Source organism: Anabrus simplex, chromosome 6, assembly GCF_040414725.1.
Source record: "Anabrus simplex isolate iqAnaSimp1 chromosome 6, ASM4041472v1, whole genome shotgun sequence".
In the NCBI taxonomy this organism is placed as follows: Eukaryota; Metazoa; Arthropoda; class Insecta; order Orthoptera; family Tettigoniidae; genus Anabrus; species Anabrus simplex.
The window spans coordinates 111,654,640-111,681,196 of record NC_090270.1 but is presented as its reverse complement, the minus strand read 5'-3'; positions in this window follow the sequence as shown (position 1 = coordinate 111,681,196).

Here is a 26,557-nt window from a genome sequence, read left to right as displayed (position 1 = left end):
ATCAGTGTTGATTGATTGATTGATTGATTGATTGATTGATTGATTGATTGATTGATTGATTGATTGATTGATTGATTGATTGATCAGTGGCTTATGCTGGGATCAAGACGTGGGCTAACAGTAGACTTAGGTTATCCCTTTTCGATGGTAGGTTTAGTGAACGCCAAGCCTTCAGCGTTTTGAGCTGCAGCCAATAGCCAACGGAGAAGCCGTTGTGAAATCTGCTTCACAAGCTACTGCCCTGGCCTCTGCTGCTGCCAATTCTCAACCCCTGATCAATGGATATGATGGCCGAAGGTTTAGCAAATTGAAGTCCGGCTTTGTGACTAAATGGATAGAATGCGTGTCTATGGTCCGATGGGCCTGGATCAATTTTCAAAATCAGCCTCGTCATACTGTTAATTCTCCCTGGCTTGGGGACTGGAGGGCACCACCAACCCTACACATATGCCTAGCACCATTATTATTATTATTATTATTATTATTATTATTATTATTATATACAAATGCTGAATATTACAGCGGTCGTACCCATCTTTTACTGGACTACTGGTTTATTAGCTCCCTCGGGAGATCAATGGTGGTGTCTGACCCATGATCACGGGTTCGATTCCAACCAGCAAAAGAGAACCTTAACGATTGCATTTCATTTTAGCAGTTGTACCTGTATGTTGTTGTATGTTGTATGTTGGGTATAAAAGTAAAACCATATTGCTCCTACAACAGCAGCCCTGCAGTGTCTTCCTACACGGATGTAGAAGGAAACGGGAGTGAAATACCAGCACTCTGTTATCTATATGCTTAAGTCAGAAGTATGAGGAGAGGAAGTATATACGATGAGTAACGCATGGTTGATAGTAGTGGCGATCTGACGGACCGAAGCCTAGCACACCTATCCCGCCCGGTCCTCGCTCGTATCCTTTATACAGCAGTAAGCCGCTATGGGTGAGTAGAGGGGAGAGGGACGAGAGTCTGGGCTGCGATATCAGTCTCCGATGCTTAGCTCTCAGAAATACGTGCGACGTTTTTTCTCACTGCTTTCAAGTTTTGAAAATGGAGCAATGTGTCAGATGCTTACATTATAATGTGCTTTACACTTCCATCGTTCTCAATTGAGGTTTGGGCTTCACCGATAGCCTTGGTAGCCCTCAGTATACGCCACTGGTACATAATAATTGATTCATTCGTAATGTAGTTTATAACACTTCTTTCCATACAATATTCACTGTGCTTCGACCATTCGGGCGTATGTGGATCTTAATATTTTCATACGATCTTGCTCGAGATAGTGCAATTTACAATTGGCCGTGACTGAATACTGGTTCGGGTAACTAGACACCCACTTTTTCAAGAGGTTTTCCCTGCGCTTTATTACTGATATTGGCCATACAGAAGGCTAGTGGACTTGATACCTTCCGGTCTGTGCGTACGTCGATGTTTTCTATTAGCAGCAGTTATTAGAAAAGTTCTGCCATCTGTTGAATATGTAGAAGCTGGGAAAGGTCAGAGAATCAAATAGTATATAACACAGAAGAATATTAACCATGATCAGAGGAAGTGTATACTCTCTGGCTTGGCAGCTAGTAATCAACCCTGGCTGCATGCAGTGACATTACCAAGGATGGAAGTCACATTATATCAGAATGTTAAATGAAAGTGTTAGTCGCTTAGCAACCTGCTAAGTACAGAATGTATTGCCTTCGTCTGCAATTATTGGAGTGGTCATTTACTGGTTTGATTTTATGATGACTCAAAGATGACTGAACTTGGAGTCCTATGAATGTCTCATGATTCACCGGCAGGTAATTCCGAAGAGAATAAAACATAAATGAAGCAAATCGGTCCAGTAGAACGGCAGGACGGATTTGTCAAAACTGCTTTTAGTAAACTTTTTAAAATATAGATTTAATTACTCAAACATACGTTTTTCTAAAGACAGGTGACACATCACAACATTAATACTGTATAACTTATGGCTACATTTCAACAGATAAATAATGCTATCAGGCCCACTGGATGCAGCTGACAGCAGACCTGTCGGCTGCCCTGAAGATGGTTTTCTGTGGTTTCCCGTTTTCATTCCAGGAAAGTGCTAAGGCTGTTCCTTAATAAAGGTCATGGTCGCTTCCTTCTTAGTCCTTAACCCGCCCTACAAGAGCCATAAGACCTCCGAGTTGTCGCGACATAAAATGAATAGTAAAAAAATACAGTAGTATTATTTCTATATCTAGTTTATTACTATGTGATATTACATTATATTTTTTTTATTTTAAAATTATATCTGAAATTTACCAACTATTGTTAAAATGGATACTGTAAATTATGAATGCTATTATGTGCACATGTGTGCGAAATGTTAAGCAATCAGATTTAACTGTTACACAGGGAAAATTTTGAATAAAATTCTAGAAATGAGTTATTTTCGAGTAATTTATTTTGAAAGAAAGTCCCACAGTAACATTAATTTCTGATTCAGAATTGATATTGCTGATAGGTCCTTATTCAATCATTCCTCAATACCTAAACAAGAACGTTTCCTTATTTTGCTATTGCTGCCCTTAGATGTTCTCCAGCAATAGTGACTAGAATGCACTTTCCCTAGTTTACGTTCTTAATCATATTATGAAACTAACAACTTTCAGAACTACAGGTGTGAATTGGACGTATCCGCACGTGAAAATAAGTCACCAAATAGAGTTTCTACCAGTCCTAAAATATATTTTGTTTAGGCCACTTCTGGACCAATATTTCAGTAGGATCCTCTCCCGTAATGTCCTAAAAGGCAGTTAAAACATTGAATAAGGACCTTGTACTGCATGTGTGTAGTCGTGAATTTAATATTTTGAACTTTGTTTCTCCCATACAAAAAAAAAAAAAAAAAAAAACTGTTTCTATTGATTGATATATCTGTTCCAGGTGTTACAATGGGCGAAAAATCGGAATCAGCAAGTACTCTCCTTGATGAAGATGTTTTAAAACTTTTGGAATGTCCCGTGTGCATGTTTTACATGACGGGCACGATTATGCTCTGCAGTAGAGGTCACAGTATATGCGTGCAGTGTAAAGAAAATGTGACACAATGTCCAGTCTGCACTGCAAAATTTACGGGAGGAAGAAATTACATAGTAGAAGATTTGGCAAATAAAGTACTGTTTCCATGTGAGAACAAGGAATATGGCTGCACGGAGAAGATTCCAAAGGCTCAAATGAAAGTTCACAGCCTCTCTTGCCCTCATAGAGTGTACGGATGTTCAGCAGGAGTATATGGCACTTGTCAGTGGACTGGTAGGAGAAGTGAATTATTTGATCATGTAGCAGTGAATCATAGTACTTCATGCCTATGCATAACTGGTCCAAAACGTGTGCGTTTAGAAAGGATTCACTTTGAACACAAACGTCATACGTGTTTTTTAGTATCACGATATGACGAGTTGTTTTGGCTTCATTTGCTGTGCGATTCAGATAGAAAATCTTTTATATTTTTTGTTCAGTATATTGGGCCAGTTCAAAAGGCAGCGCAGTTTTTGTATTCTTTTGATTTCGAGTCTGATGATGGATGTCACAAATTGCACTATACAGATGTTACAAAGGAAGACTTGGCAGACATTGATTCGATAATAGAGTCTAAGCTGTACTTAGAGGTCAGTGACGCTATGTCCGAATATTTCGTGCAGAGTGATAACAAGGTTTATATCACTTTCAATATTATAAAAAAAAACTCCTGCAGAATATAAGTATTGTTAAACTAGCATTTTATTATTTCTCTCTTTGATCACACATTTCTGACAATATCTACAGTGTATACAGTAAAGGGAGAGCAGGCGCTCACTAGGAAACACTCTGAAAATACAGATTGCAGTGTGAAATCTCTCCTATTGCATTTTTAACTAAGTATTATGAACAGTGTAGAGGAAATGAAAGTATATTAATACTAGAGGTCCCGTGCTGCATTTGTTATAAATATGTCAGATAAATCGTCTTGATATGCCTGTCATTCATATTGTTTTGCCTGCCCTTTTCAATGGTTTTATGAACATTAATAAGAAGCGTCTTATGGTATGCGGCAGTTTGTAGTCAGAATTCATCCATTTCGATGTCATCATGCCGTCGGTTTGGTAAAAAAAAATCTATCCATATATTCGCATTTTTATCCTGCAGTTTTTGTTGTAAAGCTTTGATTATTTTGTAGAAGGCAATGGTATTTTTAATCGCAGTTCTTCTATACAGAACGGTTGTCTTGTGAGCTCATAGGTTAGTCTCGAAGGAGCGTTTTTTCGCCAGGCAGAGAACTTTTAAGACATGGCCTTCACTCTTTCTAGTGTAGCTACGTTCTCCTTTGATAGGTGTTCCCAGATAATGTATATATTTTTCTCTTAGCAGCATGTAACTTGTTAGGAATGCTCTGCCATCTGTTGAATATGTTTGGAAGCTGGGAAAGGTTAGAAAATCAAAGAGTATCTGTGATCCGCGATCAGAGGTATTTTATACTCTCTGGTTTAACAGGCAGTAATCAAACATGGCTCCATGCAATGACATTTCTAAGGATAAAAATCGCATGAAAGTGTTAGTCGCTTAGCAATCTACTAAGCACAGAATGTATTGCGGGTTAGGGTATGCCTTCGCCTGCATTTATTGGAGTGATCATTTAAATATTTTGTTATTACTCAATGCTGGCTGAACTTAGAGACCTATCGATGTCTCGTGATTCGCTGTCAGGTAATTCCGCAGAGAATTAAATAAAAATGAAGTTGGTCCGGTAGAACGGACGGACGGATTTGCAAAATCTGCTTTTTAGTAAACTTTTAATATATATATATTCTATCGGCATTCACAGTTTTTGGCCCCAGTGAGAAATATTTTAAGACACCCGGCGTTTCGTAATGTGTTTCAACATTTCACTTGAAATGTACAGTTCACAGGTACATGTACAATGAGCAGACCTGAATACCTGTACATCACTCACTGAACAATTGTCGCCGGATGTTAGATTTCTTTGTGTGTGGTTTTCTGGACAAAAGACCGGAAAAGTTAAGGAGTACATGAAGAAGGCTACATTTTGAGACGTTCACCGGGGATATTTTTGTTCAATGTGATGATAATAATAATAACAATACAATTATATTATTATTATTATTTTATGTGGCTGTTGCTAACCTGGTGCAGCCCTTGTAAGGCAGACCTACGATGAAGGTGGACGGTATCTGCAGTGTATAGAAAACTACGTTTTATTGTGGTGGAGGATAGTGTTGTATGTGGTGTATGAGACGCAAGAATGTTGCAGACAACACAAAAAACGAATCCCTGAACTAAGAGAATTAATCACATGGAATTTAAATTCCCGACCCAGCAAGGAATCGAACCCGGGGCCCTCTGAACCGAAGGCCACTATGGTAACAAGCCAACAAGTGCTCATTGTACATGTGTCTTCTCTTCGGGTCACTAACTTACTATCACTGTATTGCACCAACACCTCCTAGATAATAAGGCATAACAACAGCGTGGTGACGTCATGCTAAGGAAGCGATGGCAATGCAGAGAAACGCGGAACATTGTTAAACACAGACATGATTTTAATATTTTTGCCAATGGAATAATTTACTTATTAACAAATAGAGTTTATAAATTTTAAAGGATATTGAATTATACTGTCGTTATTGCCGTATTTTAGTGACTCTGCCATTAAAGATAAATAACAAACAGCTGTAAAACTCGACAGCATTTTGCAATGTTAACTTACTTAGGCCGAATTGCTAACAGCACAACAGAACGTTATAAAAATATTTCAATTTAAATAGGTATTACATGATCTTGAAAGACAACTAGCCCGTATAATATTAGCATAGGCCTAACATCTAAGCTGATGTAGCATCACTGGCAGTATTTGCACATAAGCCTACATTGTTTCCTCCCTTGAAGTTCATGTGTGGTTTTATGAAAATTTCACCTACCATTGATGTTACCAAATTGTCATTCTGTTCGAAACATTGAACTTTATGTTTTATGTATTCCAGAAAGTATGTAAGTGTCTGTCCTAATATTGGACTACCATTCAGACTGGAGCCTACTCTTTTAAAAGTATTGACATGTGGCAACATTAAATTGCTACTATGTCTCATAAATTTGTATAAATCGCACGGCGCAACAGCCCTGAAGGGCTTGACCTTCGCTCTGCTCAGCCTGAAGGCCTGCAGATTACGAGGTATCTTGTGTTCGGCAGGACGAATCCTCTCGGCCGTTATTCTTGGCTTTTTAGACCGGGGCCGCTATCTCACCGTCAGATAGCTCGCAAATGTATTCACGTAGGATGAGTGGACCTCGAACCAGCCCTCAAATCTAGGTAAACATCCCTGACTTGGCCGGGAATCGAACCCGGGCCTCCGGGTAAGAGGCAGGCATTATATCCCTTCACCACGGGGTCGGCCAGAAATTTGTAAACATGAGGAGATATCAGACAGAAGGTTGAACAAATAACAAGAAAATCATACACATACTCCTTTATGAACTGAGAAATGTTTTAACTGTGACTTTTAAATTAACTGTGGGGACATCATCCTCGGTGTCCAATTTACCAACTAGGACTAGAATGAACTTATTTCTTGAATCTTTCTACACATTGTTACACTCATTCCTTGTAATGCAGCTATGATGTTTTGTAGCTAAAGAATATACCACATTTGTATTAGTAATTTTGTATACATATACATTAGAAATATTTTATACTTTAATAAAACCCATTTAGAATAAAGGCTATGTCCTATTAGATGATTACATATGCTATGCAGTATGGTTGCCTTGATGTATCGACGTACAGAGAAATTACTTACGTTCACTTCATCACAGTACAACCATCAGGTAACAACATGTATATTGTACTTTTCAACTGTGTAAGAATGTGCATTGACATTCTGTGTGTGAGATATGTATTGTCTTCATTGGCTCTGTTTATTGCTCCTCTTTATATTCACTTTTTTGCCTGGTTCTTCTCTTCACCTGCCAGAATGTGACGATAAATATGATGGGCAGTTGGGAAATATATAAGGCACTGCAGTCTCTGACAGTCAAGGTCTTGGAAGAGGAGTAGTTAAAAGCTTTTCCTGAGGATCAGTACCAGTTACTTCCCATAAAATATCACCGACTTTGAAATGTCTGTGGCATACCTGTAAAATAATGTATCGCCGTGAGCGAAATTCGTGCATTTCCAGCGTGAATCGGCCTACACCAGCAGCTCTTGTAGGTGATATGTTTTAATGTGTATAATAATAATAAAAATAATACCAGTCCCTGTTATGAATGGTGTGAAAATATCGCTCATAGGGTCGGTTGGTCCATGCATTTCAGTGGGCTTTGCATACTGATATGTGATAGCAACTGCTGACTCGGTGAGGAAAGCAACGGGAAACTACCTCACTCCTCATTTCCCTAGTACGCCCCTTCAGTGACGCCTAGGCTATTTATGGCAGCTGTTGGCGGAGCTACAGAAGATCAAACCAGCCTTCGGGCTGAATACCCAACATACATACACCGTTGAAATAATGTATCCCATGATTGTGAGCTAACATAACCTTATATCAGTGAAGAGTAAATATGCCTACATATCACCAACTGTTGCGTGTAGTTAAGTGCGCCACAGGCCTATGCTCATTATGATTGTGTGAGAATGTATTAATAATAGTTACTCACCATTGACTTATTAGTAAATCTGTAGTCTTGTCTTGGAATTGCACGTAAACATATCTGCCGCATAACCTCGTCTTTCGGAAACTTAATGCATGCACTTCGTTATCACTGTCGAAATTCAACTTACAGTTGAGTACGTAACACATCAGTACAATTACGTACAACGGTATTAGCAATTGGCACCATTAAACGAATTAAAACTCTTTTATAATTTCAGCGTTACATGGCCAAAATCATAGGTGTGTTATTACTGAAAAGGTTCAAGCTTGCCTCCCGATGCTGATGTCACAGTATATTCCCAGAGCGGTTGTGAGGCCTTATATTTGTATGAGGTGTTGGCCCAACTCACAGACATATAATAAATAGACTGACAGCGCCCTATCTCGTAGCATTGGTGCAAGTGAAGCCGGAAGCTTGCGACCGCCGCCATCTTACGTCACTACAGAGCACTGTAAAGATGCATGTTACTGTGTTACGTGCAGTTTGTTTTATGTTTTAATGTACATTTCATAATAATGCTCCGGCAACTACTGTGTGGCAAAATGGTGAATACCGGCGTAGTGTTTGGGTGTGATTTTTCCTATTTATGAAGAAGGAGTAAGGTAGGAATAGGCGTTTCAATACACCGGTAAGTGTCGTACATGTGCTCATGTACACCTGTTGCCTACTTATTAATACGATTTTATTTACTATTAATGATGCCTAATTGACTTCCTTCCCTTGTATATTTGTCGACGTTAGCCCCCTTGTGATGGAGTGCGGCTAGGGCCTACTAATGTTGTTGTTTGAGTCATCAGTCCATAGACTGGTTTGATGCAGCTCTTCATGCCACCCTATCCTGTGCTAACGTTTTCATTTCTACGTAACTATTGCATCCTACATCTGCTCTAATCTGTTTGTCATATTTATACCTTGGTCTACCCCTACCGTTCTTGCCACCTACACTTCCTTCAAAAACCAACTGAACAAGTCCTGGGTGTCTTAAGATGTGTCCTATCATTCTATCTCTTCTTCTCGTCAAATTTAGCCAAATCAATCTCCTCTCACCAATTCGATTCAGTATCTCTTCATTCGTGATTCGATCTATCCATCTCACCTTCAGCATTCTTCTGTAACACCACATTTCAAAAGCTTCTATTCTCTTTCTTTCTGAGCTAGTTATCGTCCATGTTTCACTTCCATACAATGCCACGCTCCACACAAAAGTCTTCAAAAACATCTTTCTAATTCCGATATCAATGTTTGAGTGAGCAAATTTCTTTTCTTAAGAAAGCTCTTCCTTGCTTGTGCTAGTCTGCATTTTATGTCCTCCTTACTTCTGCCTTTTACTACCCAAGTAACAATATTCATATACTTCCTTTAAGACTTCGTTTCCTAATCTAATATTTCCTACATCACCTGCCTTCGTTCGACTGCACTCCATTACTTTTGTTTTGGACTTATTTATTTTCATCTTGTACTCCTTGTACTAATAATAATTATATATATATATATATGAAAGTCATTGTATGTATGTGGGTGGATGGGTGGGTTTGTACCACATCTCCTCCCAAACCATTGGAGCGATTTCAACCAAATTTGATACACTTATGACTTGGTATCAGGAGACAAACCGCGTGAAGGTAAGACATCCCAAACATCCCTGGGGGCGAGGGGGGTCATATATAAAAATAAACGAAAATAGTGTCGAATCCCCACTTTTCGGGGTTACTGAGATGAATAGCGACACTCCGATTTTATTAAAAGTCCAAATTCATTCCCCTTTGGGGTGGGGGCGAGGAGGGAGTGATATATACAAATAATCGAAAATAGTGTCTAATACATAGTTTTCGGGGTCGCCAAAGTGAATAGCGACACTCCGGATTTTTGGTATCAGGAGACAAACCACGTGGGGGTAAGACACCCCAGGAACCCTTAGGGGCGGGGGGCGAGGGGGGTCATATATAAAAATAAACGAAAATAGTGTCGAATCCATACTTTTCGGGGTCGCTGAGATGAATAGTGACACTCCATTTTTTTTAAAGTCCATGTTCAGCCCCCTTTGGGGTGAGGGCGAGGGGGGGGTGATACATATAAATAATCGAAAATAATGTCGAATATATAGTTTTCGGGGTCGCCAAAGTGAATAGCGACACTCCGGATTTTTGGTATCAGGAGACAAACCACGTGGGGTAAGACACCGCAGGAACCCTTAGGGGTGGGGGGCGGGGGGTCATATATAAAAATTAACGAAAATAGTGTCGAATCCATACTTTTCGGGGTCGCTGAGATGAATACTTACACTCCGAATTTTTTAGAAGTCCAAGTTCAGCCCCCTCTGTGGTGGGGGCGAGGAGGGAGTGATATATATACAAATAATGGAAAATAGTGTCGAATACATAGTTTTCGGGGTCGCCAAAGTGAATAGCGACACTCCGGATTTTTAGTATCAGGAGACAAAACACGTGGAGGTAAGACACCCCAGAAACCCTTAGTGGCGGGGGGCGAGGGGGGTCATATATAAAAATAACGAAAATAGTGTCTAATTCATACTTGTCTGGGTCGCTGAGATGAATAGTGACACTCGGAATTTTTTTAAAGTCCAAGTTCAGCCCCCTTTGGGGTGGGGGCGAGAGGGGAGTGATATATACACATAATCGAAAATAGTGTCGAGTCCATACTTTTCGTGGTCGCTTAGGTGAATAGTGACATCCCGGGAATTTTTAAATTCGAAGTTCAGCCCCCTTTAGGGTGGGGGACAAGGGGGGAGTGATATTCGAAAAAAAGTCGTGTACTCTTCGGGGTTGCTGAGATGAATGCTGACACTCCGGATTTTTACTATCAGGAAACAAACCACGTGGGGGTAGGGCACCCCAGGAACCCATAGGGGCGGGGGGGCGGAGGGGTGAGATATAAAAATCATCGAAAGTAGTGTCGAATGCATACTTTCGGGGTCGCTTAGATGAATAGTGACACCCCGGGATTTTTTAAAGTCCAAGTTAGTCCCCCTTTGGGGCGGGGAGCAAGGGAGGTGAGATAAAAAAGTAATCGTATTTAGTGTCAAATATACAGTTTTCGGGGTCGCCGAGGTGAATAGTAACACTCCAGAATTTTAATATCGGGAGACAAACCACGTGGGGATAGGACACCCCAGGAACCCTTAGGGTGGGGGGGCGGGGGGCTTGAGATATAAAAATCATCAAAGTAGTGTGGAATACATACTTTTCGGGGTTGCTGAGGTGAATAGTGACACTCCATTTTTTAAAAGTCCAAGTTCAGACCCTTTGGGGTGGGGGCGAGGTGGAAGTGATATATACATGTAATCAAAAATAGTGTCGAATACATAGTTTTCAGAGTCGCCAAAGTGAATAGCGACACTCCGGATTTTTAGTATCAGGAGACAAAGCACGTGGGGGTAAGACACCCCAGGAACCATTAGGGGCGGGGGGCAAGGGGGCTCATATATAAAAATAAACGAAAATAGTGTCGAATCCATACTTTTCGGGGTCGCTTAGATGAACAGTGTTATCCCGGGAAATTTTTAATTCCAAGTTCATCCCCCTTTGGGGTGAGGGGCAAGGGAGAGTGATATATAAAAATAATCGTAATTAGTGTCGAATCCACAGTTTTTGGGGTCGCTGAGATGAATAGCGGCAGTCCAGAATTTTAGTATCATGAGACAAACCACGTGAGGGTAAGACACCCCAGGCGCCCTTGGGAGCGGGGGGGGGGGTGTAGGCGAGGGGGCTGATATATACAAATCATCGAATGTATTGTCCAATCCATACTTTTCGGGGCCACTGAAATGAACAGTGTAACTCCGGAATCTTTTAAACCAAGTTCAACCCCCATCGGGGAAGGGGGGAGGTTATAAAATTATCGAAAATAGTGTCGAATCCATAGTTTTCGGGGTCGCTGAGATGAATAGTGGCACTCTGGACTTTTAAAGTCCAAATTAAGGCCCCTTTTGTGGTGGGTGGTTAGGAAGGGAGTTAGATATAAAATAATCGAAAATAATGTCACATCCATGGTTTTAGGGGTCGCTTAAATGAGGAGTGACACTCCGGTTGTCGTTTAAGTCCAAGTTGATCCCCAATTCCCAGGCGGGTGAGAAGGAGTCAAGAACAGAAAATATCCAAATGACCGAGATTAAGGATGTTTTTTGTACGTTCCAGTATTACTGTCAGCAGAACTTAATACAAATATTACCTACTACCTGAAAAAATACTAAGGGCGAAAGACACCCCTAGAAGCCTTAGATAATGGGACGAAATGTAATTAAGACTGAAAATGACCGATATTAGTGTTGAATCCATACGTTTCGGGACTACGGGAACAATTTCAAACAAACTTGGTCACTTATGACTTATTATCAGGAGACAAAGTGCGTGGAGGTATGACAACCCTAGCACACCTACGACGGGATGAGATGTAGAAATAATCGAAAATAGTGTCGAAAACATTCTTTTCGGGGTCGCTGAGATGAATAGTAACGCTCCAATTTTTTTAGAAGTCCAATTTCTGCCTCCTTTCGCATAGCGATGAGAAAAAGTGAAAAACAATATTTCGAAAATGACCGAGAGAATGGATGCATGTGTGTATACTGGACCTACTGTCTGGGGTAAGAGACTCCTAGCCTCTAAAGTAGGGGCGAAATGTAAAAATAAAACGAAAACGACTGAAATTTGTGTCTAATCCATAGTTTTCGGGGTCGCTGAGATGAACTGTAACACTCTGGATGCCGTTTAAGATAAAGCTAAGTCCTACTCGGCAGGTGGATGAGAACTGGCAAAAAATTGAAAACGTCCAAAGGGACAGAGTTTAAGGATGTATGTGTGTATGTTCTAGCATATCTCTCAATCAAACTTAACTTACTATATAGAAAACATTACTGTGGAGGTCAGATACACCTAGCCTCCGCTGGTGTTGGGGAATGAGAGGGGCTGACGTGCAAAAATAAGGAAAATAACCAATATTAATGTCGAAATCCATTGTTTATGTGTCGCTGATACGAACTCTGACGCTGTGGATAGCGTTTAAGTCCACGTTCAGCCTCAATCGAGGCAGGAGCTGAGAAGGGCTTAAAAGTAAATAGTATAAAATGACCGAGATTAGTGTTTACTCGATAATTAAATAATCTAAAACTTGAAGTCAGATACATCTAAATAACTCTAAAACTACATGATAAGTCGAAAAATCAACATCTCAAAAAGAATTCTATAAGCACTCACTTCACACTTTACTAACTGGTAATACAAATATTAAAGGTAAACATTCAAACACTATCCGGGCAACGCCGGGTACTACAGCTAGTAATTATTATTATTATTATTATTATTATTATTATTATTATTATTATTATTACTATTATTATTATTATTATTATTATTATTACTATTATACAACGTTGGGTTATAAGTTAAGTTTTTATTTCGGTGATGTTAGTAATGGAATAATAATGGCCTCGATCTCTTATATGATTTAAAGATACATTGTAAGGATATCAAAACTGCTGTTAAAATTCGAGTGGAAGGATTGGTGAGCTTGTAACAATCAAAATAGTTGTTAGGTTTATTATCACAGAATATTATTGAATATTATTAGTAAAGATGTTAGTGAGTTATTATCTACCGTGTGATACTTGCAATGAAGCTATTGTACAAAAAGAAAATCCTTAGCTGGGCTGAGTGGCTCAGACGGTTGACGCGCTGGCCTTCTGACCCCAAATTGGCATGTTCGATCCTGGCTCGGTCCGATGGCATTTGAAGGTATTCAAATACGTCAGTCTCCTGTCGGTAGGTTTACTGGCACGTAAAAGAACTGCGGGGCAAAATTCCGGCACCTCGTCGTCTCCAAAAACAGAAGTAGATAGTGAGACGTAAAATAAATAACATTAAACATTATTATTAGAAAATCCTTATCCATTTTTTTCTTTCGAGAATAGAGGTAATTGCATGTTCCTACGAAAGATGGTGTTCATGTGTGCAAACTTACGGAGATGTATTTCGGAGAGAATACGTGCAATCGTTTAAGCTCAGTCATGAAAGGGAACATACCTAATAAAGTCACAGCTAAGCTGTATGAAACATTGTTTTTTTTTTTTGTTTTTTTCAATTTTAATCTCACATGCTTTAGATCTAAACTCAAAGGACACGCAAGTTGTTCGCCTTATTAGTGTAATTTCATACTGTGCCTAAAAATACGTATGAGAGCCCGCCTGGTGGCGGTGAAGTCTAAACAGTCTGACACCGTAGTTAGCCAGTTCGAGTCCTATTGGTCGAAAAAAAATTCACCCCGGCAAGGTAGGGAAGGTGGTGGTATACAATATCTAATCACTAGATTGCGTGCCAAAAGCCTGGATTAAATTTCAAACCACTCCACAGTGCTCAAATGGAGTTAAGGCATATGACGCTGTTGATAGTGATTCGTCCGTCGGATGGCGAGGATAAGCATCGAGCAGACCACATGGTGCTATTCGACAGGAGAAGGCTAAGTTTGTATTATAGCTCCCTACTTTCTTTCCTTCACTCCGTTTACCGTCCAGGGTTGGCCTTTCCCTCGGACTCAGCGAGGGATCCCACTTCTACCGCCTCAAGGCCGTAAGACTTTGGGTCGAGGGATACAAAATCAGTATCTCACCCAGGCGGCCTCACCTGTTATGCAGAACAGGGGGGCTAGGGGGGAAAGGGAAGATTGGGAGGGATGGACAAGGATGAGAGAAGGAGGCGGTCGTGGTGTTACGTTGGGCACCGTCGCGGCATTTGCCTGGAGGAGAAGTGGGCAACCACGGAAAATCCCTTCGAGGATGGCTAAGATGGGAATCGAACCTCCTCTACTCAGCTGACCTCCCGAGGCTGAGTGGACCCCGTTCTACTTCTTGTACCACGTTTCAAATTTCTTGGCAGAGCCAGGAATCGAGCTCGGGCTTACGGGGGTGGCAGCTAATCACAGTAACTATTACACCACAGAGGCGGGCATAGATCCTTGCTACCACCCTTAAATTAGCACTTTCATCTTGGTTTCCAGTTTCTATTTTCGAGTATTTATTACCCCTAAACTTTCTTTTATTGAGTAATAGTTCAAGCCGAGTCACATGACAGTAACAGATTTTTATCTAAGATAACCTGAACTTCAACATTTAAACACAGAAAGTAGGAAACATTACTGTTATGACAGTAAGGCCAACGTATTGAGCTAAGTATTATTTGTACAATGAACAGTTTACCGATTATTTACTCAAAATACTTTTCTCTCAGTGAATTTTTATCTTAAATTCTATTGCAAAGTATGAATGAAATGTAATCTGAAACTATGTATTTAAATTACAATTTAAACATGCTTGAGTCAAAATATTTCTGTTATTCATACATTGAATATTAAAGTGGAAAACATAATCTATTTATATAAAATAACTTGTCCTGACTGACTGACTGACTGACTGACTGACTGATTCATCATCGCCGAGCCAAAACTACTGGACATAACGAAATGAAATTTTGGGTATACATTCATATTACAATGTAGGTGCTCGCTAAGGAAGGATTTTAGGATATTCCGTCGCTAAGGGGGTAAAAACGGCGGTGAATTTTTAAATTGAGTGTATCTATATCTCGAAAACTGAACAGTTTAAAGGCATTTAGAATCTCCTTTAAAAATAAACAAACGCGTATTTTTTTGTTTTCGGAAAATCCTGTTAAGGCTGGTGAAAAAATGTGAAAAATGTTTTGAATACCTTTCATGTGAATACTTATATCTCAACATCTGAAGATGTTACAGACATGAAAATAAAGAATAAAGAAAAATAAAGAAACACGTATTCATTGTTTTTGGAAAATCTACTTAAGGGATGGGGGTGAACAGGAGTGACAAATGGGGTGAAATTTTAAACTGAGTGTATCTCAAAAACGTAACATGTTACAGACGTGAAAATTGTTATTTGGAATCTGCTGCAAAAGTAAAGGACCCCGCATAAAGTGTTCTTTGAAAATCCACTTAAAGGGAAGTGTTAAAGGGGGTAAATTTTTAAAATGAGCATTTATACAATTTATATCAAAACTGAACGCGTTACAGACGTGAAAATTGGTATTTTTAATCTCTTTTAAAAATAAAAGCAATACGTATTAGTTTGTTTTCGAAAAAAAGCACTTCAGAGGGGGAGGGGCGTCAAAAGGACTGAAAAAGGGGTTGAATTATTTTTATGTGGATACTTATATCTCAAAAACTGAAGATGTTACAGAAATGAAAATTGTTATTTGTAATCCCTTTTAAAAATAAACACGCTATTTTTTGTTTCCGGAATATCCACTTAAGGGGGTGGGGCGGGTGAAGAGAAGGGAACCTAGTTGAATACTGTTTATGGGGATACTTATACATCAAATACTGAAGATGTTACAGACGTGAAAATTACTATTTGGAATCTCCTTTAAAAATAAGGAAACACGTATTTTTTCGTAACAATCCTCTTAAGGGGGTGAAAAGAGGTGAGAAGTGGATTGAATACCTTTTTGAGAACACTTACATCTAAGAAACTGAAGATGTTACAGTCATGAGAATTTTATTTGGAATCTCCTCTAAAAATAAAGGAAAACTGTTTTTTTTTTTTTGTAAAACCGACTTAAGGGGAGGGGGTGAAGAGGACTGACAAAGGGGGTGAATTTTTAAAATGACTATATCTCGAAAATGTAAGATGTTACAGACGTGAAAATTGGTATTTTAAATCTCTTTTAGGTATAAAGTAATAACTCACTGCTGACACTGTGGGGGACGGCGGATTGGCAGTTTCTAACGGTACTTTCACCCTGGAGTGCTGTTCGAAGGCTGCAGAGTTCTTGTTGTAGTCGGTGTGTTAATACTTGCGAGTACCGAGGTTATGAATAGTGCAAATCTTTACCTTCCACTTTTTCATGAGTGCGAGTTCGGTGTGTAATATTTATAAATCCAACAATGTAATCGTTAAATTTAGTAGTTTCTTCATAAGTATGAACACGGTCCGAATTATGTTGCTCTCTTTAATTCAGTGGTCACTATTTACTATACAATATACTTAGTGTATTCAATTGACTATTTACTATCCAACGTACTCTATTATCTGCATTGCAATGCACTTTTCCATGGATTCATAATGTTTTTGTAAAATTAAACGGCCCACAGGATGATGATAACGATGATGATGATTATGTCAGGATGAGTACTTCAGACGGTAGAGCGCTGGCCTTCTGAGCTCAAGCTGGCATGTTCGAACCCGGCTCAGTCCGGTGATATTTGAAGATGCTGAAATACGTCAGCATCGTGTCTGTGAATTTACTGGCGCGTAAAAGAACTCCTGCAGCACACACTTCTGGCGCTTTGGCGTATCCGAAAACCGTAAATGTTCAGTTTAGTTTCGTTCTGCTCTCATCTGGGTAACCCCCTCAATTCATACCTCACGAGCCGCCACTGCCTACACCAGAATTGAGTACCAGGTAAATTCCTGGGGGGGGGGGGCGGGGTATAGAGCTAACCACTCTTTACCTTCAACTCTTTCATGAGCTTCATCGCTTGTATGGTCTTGGCTTTGCTTTCTTTACCTAAGAAATGTGTTTTGTATTGACTACAACTTTCGCACTGCTTTTTTGTTGCTGAATTTCAATGTGTCTCATTAATTCACTTGTCTTCGCACCTAATACCACATTATTATACTTTGCTCTTCACCTTCGTGTTACCCTCACTGATTGCTTCAAAAAAGTTTTTAAAATCTCTTCACTAGTGGCGTGCACTAAACCTTTGCTACCCCAGCGCCGCTGGGGCAAATAACTTTTTATTTACATTTTCTTATTATTCCTTAGAACGTTTCTTTATCACGTTAAAAAATGCAAACACCTAAGTCAAAGCAAGTAGAGCTGTCTCGATAACCCGTTCACTTTACTGCAGTCCAGGTCTCTCCAGCGAGTTGGGTGTCTTTGCCGGCGCGTAAGAGAACTACCCCAGCGAAGTTCAAGTCACTTGGTTGACGCATGTGATAAGCCTCCTCCTCCTCCTCCTCCTGGGGAGGCGGCGGTGATAGCTATTGGCCTTACTCGAGATTCGCAGCTTCTTACGGCGAGGGAACAGCTAGCTTGGGTATATGTCAGTTGTAGCAAATACAGCAGAGACAATACGCGACACTCTGCGAGATATCGAGGGACAGCGATTAGAGCTCTATCTAGCGGAGTGACCTGAGAGTTACTGATTCTGTCATAAGAGCACGTGTATTTGTTTGTGAAGTTTTTGGCGTTATTTATGCGTTTGCATTAAGTTGACATAAGTAAATAGTAGCGTGTGTCATTCCTTTATATCGCCTCTCAATATGAGTGGAAAGATATGTGCTGTGTTTGGCTGCAATAACTATGAAGTGCAGAAGGATTCGCGGTCTTTCTCCCGTTTCCCTCGTGACAAGAAAATGTAAGTAAACATTGTGTTTTCATATATATTCTTCCAGTTACAAAAATATTTTTATAGTACTTCCTAAACGTCTGACCTGCGCGACCCATATTTTAACTGGCTTAAAACATAATAAGCTCATTTTATTGTATAGTGCAGCAGTTAATTTTCAATACCGATGTGTTGTTGTAGGTGTTATCTGTGGGTTTGATTTAATTCAGGAAAGTACATATGCATATGTGTGTGGCTGGTTGTCTTCCAAGTTACGCCATTTGGAATGCCGCAATTCGTTGTCAAGCACTGAAGAAAATATGGGTGATTTAAGAAATGTACATATTTTGTTGAAACAATATGCTGATGCAAATTTGCTTTACCCTAATGTAATGGCATTATGACAAGTATTGCTTATAGGGAAGGTTTGAATGTTTTTGAGGCTAAATTTATAAATTTGCTTTCTGTTAGTAGGCTTCGAGTTAAAAGTTAAATTGTCCAGTTCTTCAATGTTAATTCATTGAATCATGTGTGTAAAGGAATGTGCCGATATTTTTGTTGACAAGTGTTTTAATGTGATGAAACAATGCGTTTAAATGAGAAAAAAGACAAATCTACGCAATCAATCAGTCACTACTGATCTGCATTTAGGGCAGTCGCCCAGGTGGCAGATTCCCTATCTGTTGTTTTCCTAGCCTTTTCTTAAATGATTGCAAGGAAATTGGAAATATATTGAATATCTCCCTTGGTAAGTTATTCCAATCCCTAACTCCCCTTCCTATAAACGAATATTTGCCCCCAATTTGTCCCCTTGAATTCCAACTTAATCTTCATATTGTGATCTTTCCTACTTTTAAATACACCATCCAAATGTATTCGTCTACCTATGTCCTCCCACGCCATCTCTCCACTGACAGCTCGGAACATACCACTTAGTCGAGCAGCTCGTCCCCTTTCTCCCAAGTCTTCCCAGCCCAAACTTTGCAACATTTTGGATAGATACTCTTTTGTCGGCAATCGCCCAGAACAAATCGAGCTGCTTTTCTTTGGATTTTTTCCAGTTCCTGAATCACGTAATCCTGGTAAGGGTCCCATACACTGGAACCATACTCAAGTTGAGGTCTCACCAGAGACAAATATGCTCTCTCCTTTACATCCTTACTACAACCCCTAAATACTCTCATAACCATGTGCAGAGATCTGTACTCTTTATTTACAATCATATTTATGTGATTACCCCAATGAAGATCTTCCCTTATATTTTTACCTAGGTATTTACAATGATCCCCAAAGGGAACTTTCACCCCATCAACGCAGTAATTAAAACTGAGAGGACTTTTCCTATTTGTGAAACTCACAACCTGACTTTTATCCCCGTTTATCATCATACCATTGCCTACTGTCCATCTCACAACATTATCGAGGTCATTTTGCAGTTGCTCACAATTTTGTAACTTATTTATTACTCTATACAGAATAACATCATGTGCGAAAAGCCTTATCTCTGATTCTACTTCTTTACACATATCATTGATATACATAAGAAAACATAAAGGTCCAATAATACTGCCTTGAGGAATTCCCCTCTTAATTTTTACAGGGGCAGATAAAGCTTCACCTACTCTAATTCTCTGAGTTCTATTTTCTAGAAACAGAGCCACCCATTCAGTCACTCTTTTGTCAAGTCCAGTTGCACTCATTTTTGCCAGTAGTCTCCCATGATCTACCCTATCAAATGCCTTAGATAAGTCAATCGCAATACAGTCCAATTGACCTCCTGAATCCAGGATATCTGCTATGTCTTGCTGGAATCTTACAAGTTGGGCTTCAGTGGAGTAACCTTTCCTAAACCCAAACTGCCTTCTGTCAAACCATTTATTAATTTTGCAAACATGTCTTATATAATTAGAAAGAATGCTTTCCTAAAGCTTACATACAATGCATGTCAAACTGACTGGCCTGTAATTTTCAGCTTTATGCCTATCACCCTTTCCTTTATATACAGGGGCTACTATAGCAACTCTCCATTCATTTGGTAAAGTTCCTTCATGCAAACAAAAATCAAACAAGTACTTCAGATATGGTACTATATCCCAACTCTTTGTCTTTAGTATATCCCCCGAAACCTTATCAATTCCAGCTGCTTTTCTAGTTTTCAACTTTTGTATCTCACTGTAAATGTCATTGCTGTCATAGGTAAATTTTAATACTTCTTTAGTATTAGTCACCTCCTCTATCTGGACATTAACCTAGTAACCAACAATCTTTACATACTGCTGACTGAATACTTCTGCCTTTTAAAGATCCTCGCATACACACTCCCCTTGTTCATTAATTATTCCTGGAATGTCCTTCTTGGAACCTGTTTCTGCCTTAAAGTACCTATACATACTCTTCCATTTTTCACTAAAATTAGTGTGGCCACCAATTATGCTTGCCATCATGTTATCCTTAGCTGTCTTCTTTGCTAGATTCAATTTCCTAGTAAGTTCCTTCAATTTCTCCTTACTTCCACAGTCATTTCTAACTCTATTTCTTTCCAACCTGCACCTCCTTCTTAGTCTCTTTACTTCCCTGTTATAATATAGTGGATCTTTACTATTCCTTACCACCTTTAAAGGTACAAACCTATTTTCACATTCCTCAACAATTGCTTTAAACCCATCCCAGAGTCTGTTTACATTTTTATTTACCGTTTTCTACCGATCATAGTTGCTTATTGAAAACTCCCTCATGCCTGTTTTATCAGCCATATGGTACTGCCTAGCATTCCTAATTTTAATCCCTTTCTTTCACATTTATTTTTTATTACCACAAAAACAGCTTCGTGATCACTAATACCATCTATTACTTCGGTTTCTCTATAGAGCTCATCTGGTTTTACCAGCACCACATCCAGAATATTCTTCCCTCTAGTTGGTTCCATCACTTTCTGAATCAGGTGCCCTTCCCATATTAACTTATTTGCCATTTGTTGATCATGCTTCCTGTCGTTCTCATTACCTTCCCAGTTGACATTTGGTAAATTGAGATCACCCGCTACGATCACGTTCCTTTACTTATCGTTTCCCACATAGCTGATTATCTTATCAAATAATTCTGAATCAGCATCTGCGCTACCCTTTCTTGGTCTGTACACTCCAAAGATATCTAGTTGCATATTATCTTTAGAAATGAGCCTTACCCCTAAAATTTCGTGCTTGTCATCTTTAACTTTTTCGTAGATTACAAATTCTTCCTTCACGAGAATGAATACTCCCCCTCCTACCTTTCCTATCCTATCTCTACGATACACCCTCCAGTTCCGTGAGAAAATTTCTGCATCCATCTAGCCGTGAACGTTCAGGCAGGAGTGCTAAAGCTAAAAAAGTAATGCATAAATGAAAGATCGAGCCCTTTCACAGCAGTCCATTTCACATCTTGATTATACGTCTAATTTCAGTCTTTAAATAATAACCTGTTAAATAATTCTTCATTCATTTATCCAGGATTGCTTTAGCAACTTTGAAGTTAGTATCTTAGTAACACTTTCTTTCAGACGTAATTTATTTATCCATTTCCGTATATACATTTCCATGATATTTGAATTTAGCGCGAATTTTCAGGTCTCGCCACTAGGAGCGCCACTTGCGACTTGTCTCCCATTTTAACAAAGCTAAATCCGGAAGTGTCGCGTATTGTCTCTACTGTATTTGGTTGTAGTAATAGTTCACACTCGAAGTGTTCAGTGCCACACGCCAGAGGCTACAATAAGAAAACAGTATAGCCACTTGCACATAGTCTTGCTGATAAATATACCCATTTTATGAAATCAGTTGTAAGAAAGGTATGTATTTTATTTTTGGATTTCGGTGTGTATGAAGTTTTTGAGAGCAATTCATCGATGGCACGCGTAGAGTATGTTTTTTGATACACGCGGAAAACTATTTAGACTGCCCAGCATGAACACAGTGCTAAGCGCTAAGTACAAGTATTTTGTATTTGTTTTTTCTGTACAAGTGGGTTTGCCTGTAATGGTGGTATATTGTGAATTTTTGTAGCGTTCCTCTTGTATTATAGGTGAAGTTTTCGAGAGCTCTGTGGCATTCTTCGTGAATATAACAATAGTATACGTCGTGAGGAATATTTTCCCTGATTTGTCGTTGCTTTACCTACTCTCGGTAAACCATTGAAACTGTAAAACTTCGGCAACGGTAAAATACCTTCTAAATTTTGCTCATTCAGTTTAGATTAGGCTTTTAAAGTTAAAAAAAAAAGTTAGTTCCAGTATTTTTTGTGTGGAAAACATGACTGTACTATGATGAAGCGTCAGCGAGTGAAACTATAAGAACATTGTTTAAAATCTGCTGTAGCTTATGTTTTGATGGTGCCGTCACTGCTGTGAATATCAGTTTGGAAATATGTGCCAGTAACCTATGTGGTTGAAAATATTCTTATTCGAATGTGTTATAATTTCATAAATTGTTTATACCTAAATTATCTTATTCATTTATTTATTGTCCGATTTGTTTGCTCGTTAGATTTCCACTTAGTTATCAAGTTAGTTTATACAATAGTAATGATGGTTTTAAAGAGAGTGGTGGCTCTGCTTTTTTTTTCTTTTCTTTTTTTTCCACTGCTCTTCACTTAATCATTTGGAAAAAGCAGCTACTTTCCTCGTGCGAAATCTCGCCGCTGTACTTGGACATTAAACAACCGGCTTTATCACTCGTGTGATCAAATAAAATCACATATGATACTAACGACCCGTGACCTTGTGATAGATATTAAGGACTGACCAGTAGAGGGATCATTATTATCTTTGGGGAATAACCTAAGTCATACGATAGCTGCAATGCTGCCAAAATCTTTTATATTTCCTACATTTTGCACATTTCGCCGCGTTGTCTCCTAGACAGATTCCGTCACACGTAGCGCAATTTTGCTATGGTTGGCAGTACTGCATAGTGCGCAGGTAGACTGTCCATAGACTGTGACAGCACTAAGCAGTAAGCACGTACTTGTCAGCTGATGCAACATTCAGTCGTACTCTTTTCTTCAAGAGTTTAAACTACTCTTCTACATCCAGTTCTGAATCGTCTCTATATAAACAACTCAGAGGTGAGAATGTATCGCCTTGTTTATTTATTTAACCCTCAAACGGTGTTGTATCATTTTTTTATCATAATGGTGTCGTGTGGTTCATAATGATTCAACTTTGATATCACCGTCCGACTGTATGGCTAAATGGTTAGCGTACTGGCCTTTGGTCGGGTTCGATTCCCGGCAGGGTGGGGAATTTTAACCTTAATTGGTTAATTTAGCTGGCACGGGGGCTGGGTGTATGTGTCGACTTCATCATCATTTCATCCTGATCATGACGCGCAGGTCGCTTATGGGAGTTAAATCAAAAGACCTGTATCTGGCGAACCGAACTTGTCCTGGGACACTCCCGGCACTAAAAGCCATACGTCATTCATTTTTGATATGACCGTAAAAATGCTTATGAAATGTTAATATCACAAATATTTATCAGTTACCTTCTAATGTGCATGCTTTTTCAACATAAAGCAATAAAAGAAAGTAGCACGGTATAACAGCATCACAAGATGAGAAATTAAAACATACAGTACCTACAAAAAATGGACTAAAACGAGATGCAGTTTAAAAGATCATCTCTCTGTGATATCATCAACAGCCTTGAAGCCTGGTTGGATTCTCAAATGGCGTTCCCCTGTGGGTAGGAGCTGTAGAATAGCATCCACGGTATCCCCTGCCTGTCGTATGAGATGACTAAAAGAGGTCCCAGGGGCTCTGAATTTTGGAGCGTGGGTTGGCGATCACAGGACCCTTAGCTGAGACCTGGCATTGCTTCCAATTACTTGTGTCAGGCTCATCACTTTTATCTATCCTATCCGACCTGCTTTGGTCAACTCTTGTTCTTTTCCGACCCCGACGCGATTAGGTTTGCGAGGGCTAGGGAGTCTTTCATTCTCACGCCCTTCGTGGCTCTTGTCTTTCTTTGGCCGATACCTTCATTTTTCGAAGTGTCGGATCCCTTCCATTTTTCTCTCCGATTAGTGTTACATAGAGGATGGTTGCCTAGTTGTACTTCCTCCTAAAACAGTAATCACCACCACCACCACCACCTCTTAAATAGCGACGTTTAAGTTTATGTGGCTATAGATGTATCTCTAAACCCTTAGGCTTGTTCCTAGATACGGAGTCGGAGATGAAGTGAGATGTATTTATACGGCATGATTTACGGCCGAAGGCCCTTCCTGACGCCAGATGAAGACGAAATGAATGATGGCGAATGAAATTGTGTTAGGAATCGGCTCTGGCCTATGAATGAGAACTGTCCCGAGGATTTGCCTGGACGGGAAAATAGAAGAGCACAAAAAACTATTCTCAGAACAACCGACGGGGCAGTATGAACCCCCGCGTTTCCTGAATGCAGAGCCTGGTTCTATAGCCGCAGCGCGATAACGCGTAGCCACTCCGCTGGGTGTTATGTGACTGTAGGAAAACAACAAAAAACCGATGGTGGTGCCAAACTGAGGTGCACTAGGCAGGGTGAGGACTGAGCTACTTTGCCATTGCTTTCCTCATTCGGTCAGGTGGTGGTGATCATTTTCTTTAGAGGAAGTACACCTGGGCAATCATCCTGTATTAACTCTAATCAGAGGGAAAATTGGAAGATGTCAGACACTTCGGTAAATGAAGGTATCGGCGAAAGAAAGGCAAGGGCCACGAAGGGCGTGAAAGTGGAAGACTACCCGGCCTCGAAAACCTTAAAAAAAAACGGGGTTGGAAGGGAACAAGAGTTGACCAAGGGAGGTCGGATATGAAAGATTAAAGTGAGTTACAATTTGCTTTACGTCGCACCGACACAGGTAGGTGTTACGGCGACGTTGGGTTAGGAAAGAGCTAGGAGCGGGAAGGAAGCGGCCGTGGCCTTAACTAAAGTACAGCCCCAGCGTTTGCCTGGTGTGAAAATGAGAAACCACGGAAAACATCCTTCAGGACTGCCGACATTCGGGCGCGCCCGTAACCGCACAGTTAACTCGCTCGATTGACTACAATGAGGAGACAGGCATAAGTAAATGGAATTAGTTCCAGAGTCAGCTAGGGCTCCGTGATTGCCACGCACGCTCCCAGTTTGAGACCCCAAGGGGCCTGTTTTAGTCGCTTCTTACGGCAGGCAGGGTATGCCGTGGCTGCTATTGCAGCACGACCGGTCTTATGAGTAGCGCCTATCATAATACTCGGATGCACCAGTCATCCTTCAACCCCTGTGGATGGGGGCGGTAGTATAACACGCACGGTGTCCTCTGCCTATCGTAAGAGGTGACTAAAAGAGGCCCCAGGGGCTCTGATCTTTGGAGCTTGGGTTGGCGACTACGGAACACTTAGCTGAGTCCTGGAATTTCTTCCTGTCACTTGCGCCAGATTCCTCACTTTCATCTATCTTATCCGACTTCCCTTGTTAACTCTTGTTCTTTTCCGACCCCAACGGTATTAGGTTTGTGAATCCTAGGGAGTCTTTAATTTTCCCGCTTTTCGTGGCCCTTGTCTTCCTTTGGCCGATACCTTCATTTTTCGATGTGTCGGTTTCGTTCCCTTTTCTGCTTTCTGATTAGTGTTAATAGAGGATGGTTCCTCTTAAAACAATAATCACTACCCCCACCACCACCATCACCACCACCACCTCATCCTTCAATTTCCCCCTGCGGGTGGGGGCGGTAGACTAACATCCACGGTATCCCCTACCTGTCGTAAGAGATGACTAAAAGGAGCCTCAGGGGCTCTTAACTTTGGAGCGTGGGTTGACAACCCCGGCTTCGATTCCCGGCCAGGTCAGGAATTTTTACCTGGACCTGAGGGCTGGTTCGAGGTCCACTCAGCCTACGTGATTAGAATTGAGGAGCTATCTGACGGTGAGAGAGCGGCCCCGGTCTAGGAAGCCAAGAATAACGGCCGGGAGGATTCGTCGTGCTGACCACACGGCACTTCGTAATCTGCAGGCCTTCGGGCTGAGCAGCGGTCGCTTGGTAGGCCAAGGCCCTTCAAGGGCTGTAGTGCCATGGGGTTTGGTTTGGTTTGGTTTTCTTTAATCCATTGGTAACAGAGAATAAAAGATCGTGTGTTCTTGGAAGTTCATATTAAAATGGGAAATGAAACATAATGTTTCATGTAGGCTTACTTTGTTTAGCTTCCTTGAAGTTTAATATTGAATGGAAATGATAGTTTTTGTAATGTCAATTCCACATATAATTCCATATTTCAATACAAACATCTAAATAAATATGTGCATATATGACTGATTATTAGTACATATGAATCCGTTCCTTGGTGATCCCTCTACATTTCGTAGTGTGGAAAAAGTATAGCACATCTTTCTGGACAGGTTAGATTGCGACACGATACGCGTGAGCTCGCTTGAGGTGAAAGTAATGTGTTTACGTCTTAACAGCTCCATTATTTGTCAGTGTGAAAACAGAATAATCTACGGAGAAACCTATGAAGGTTG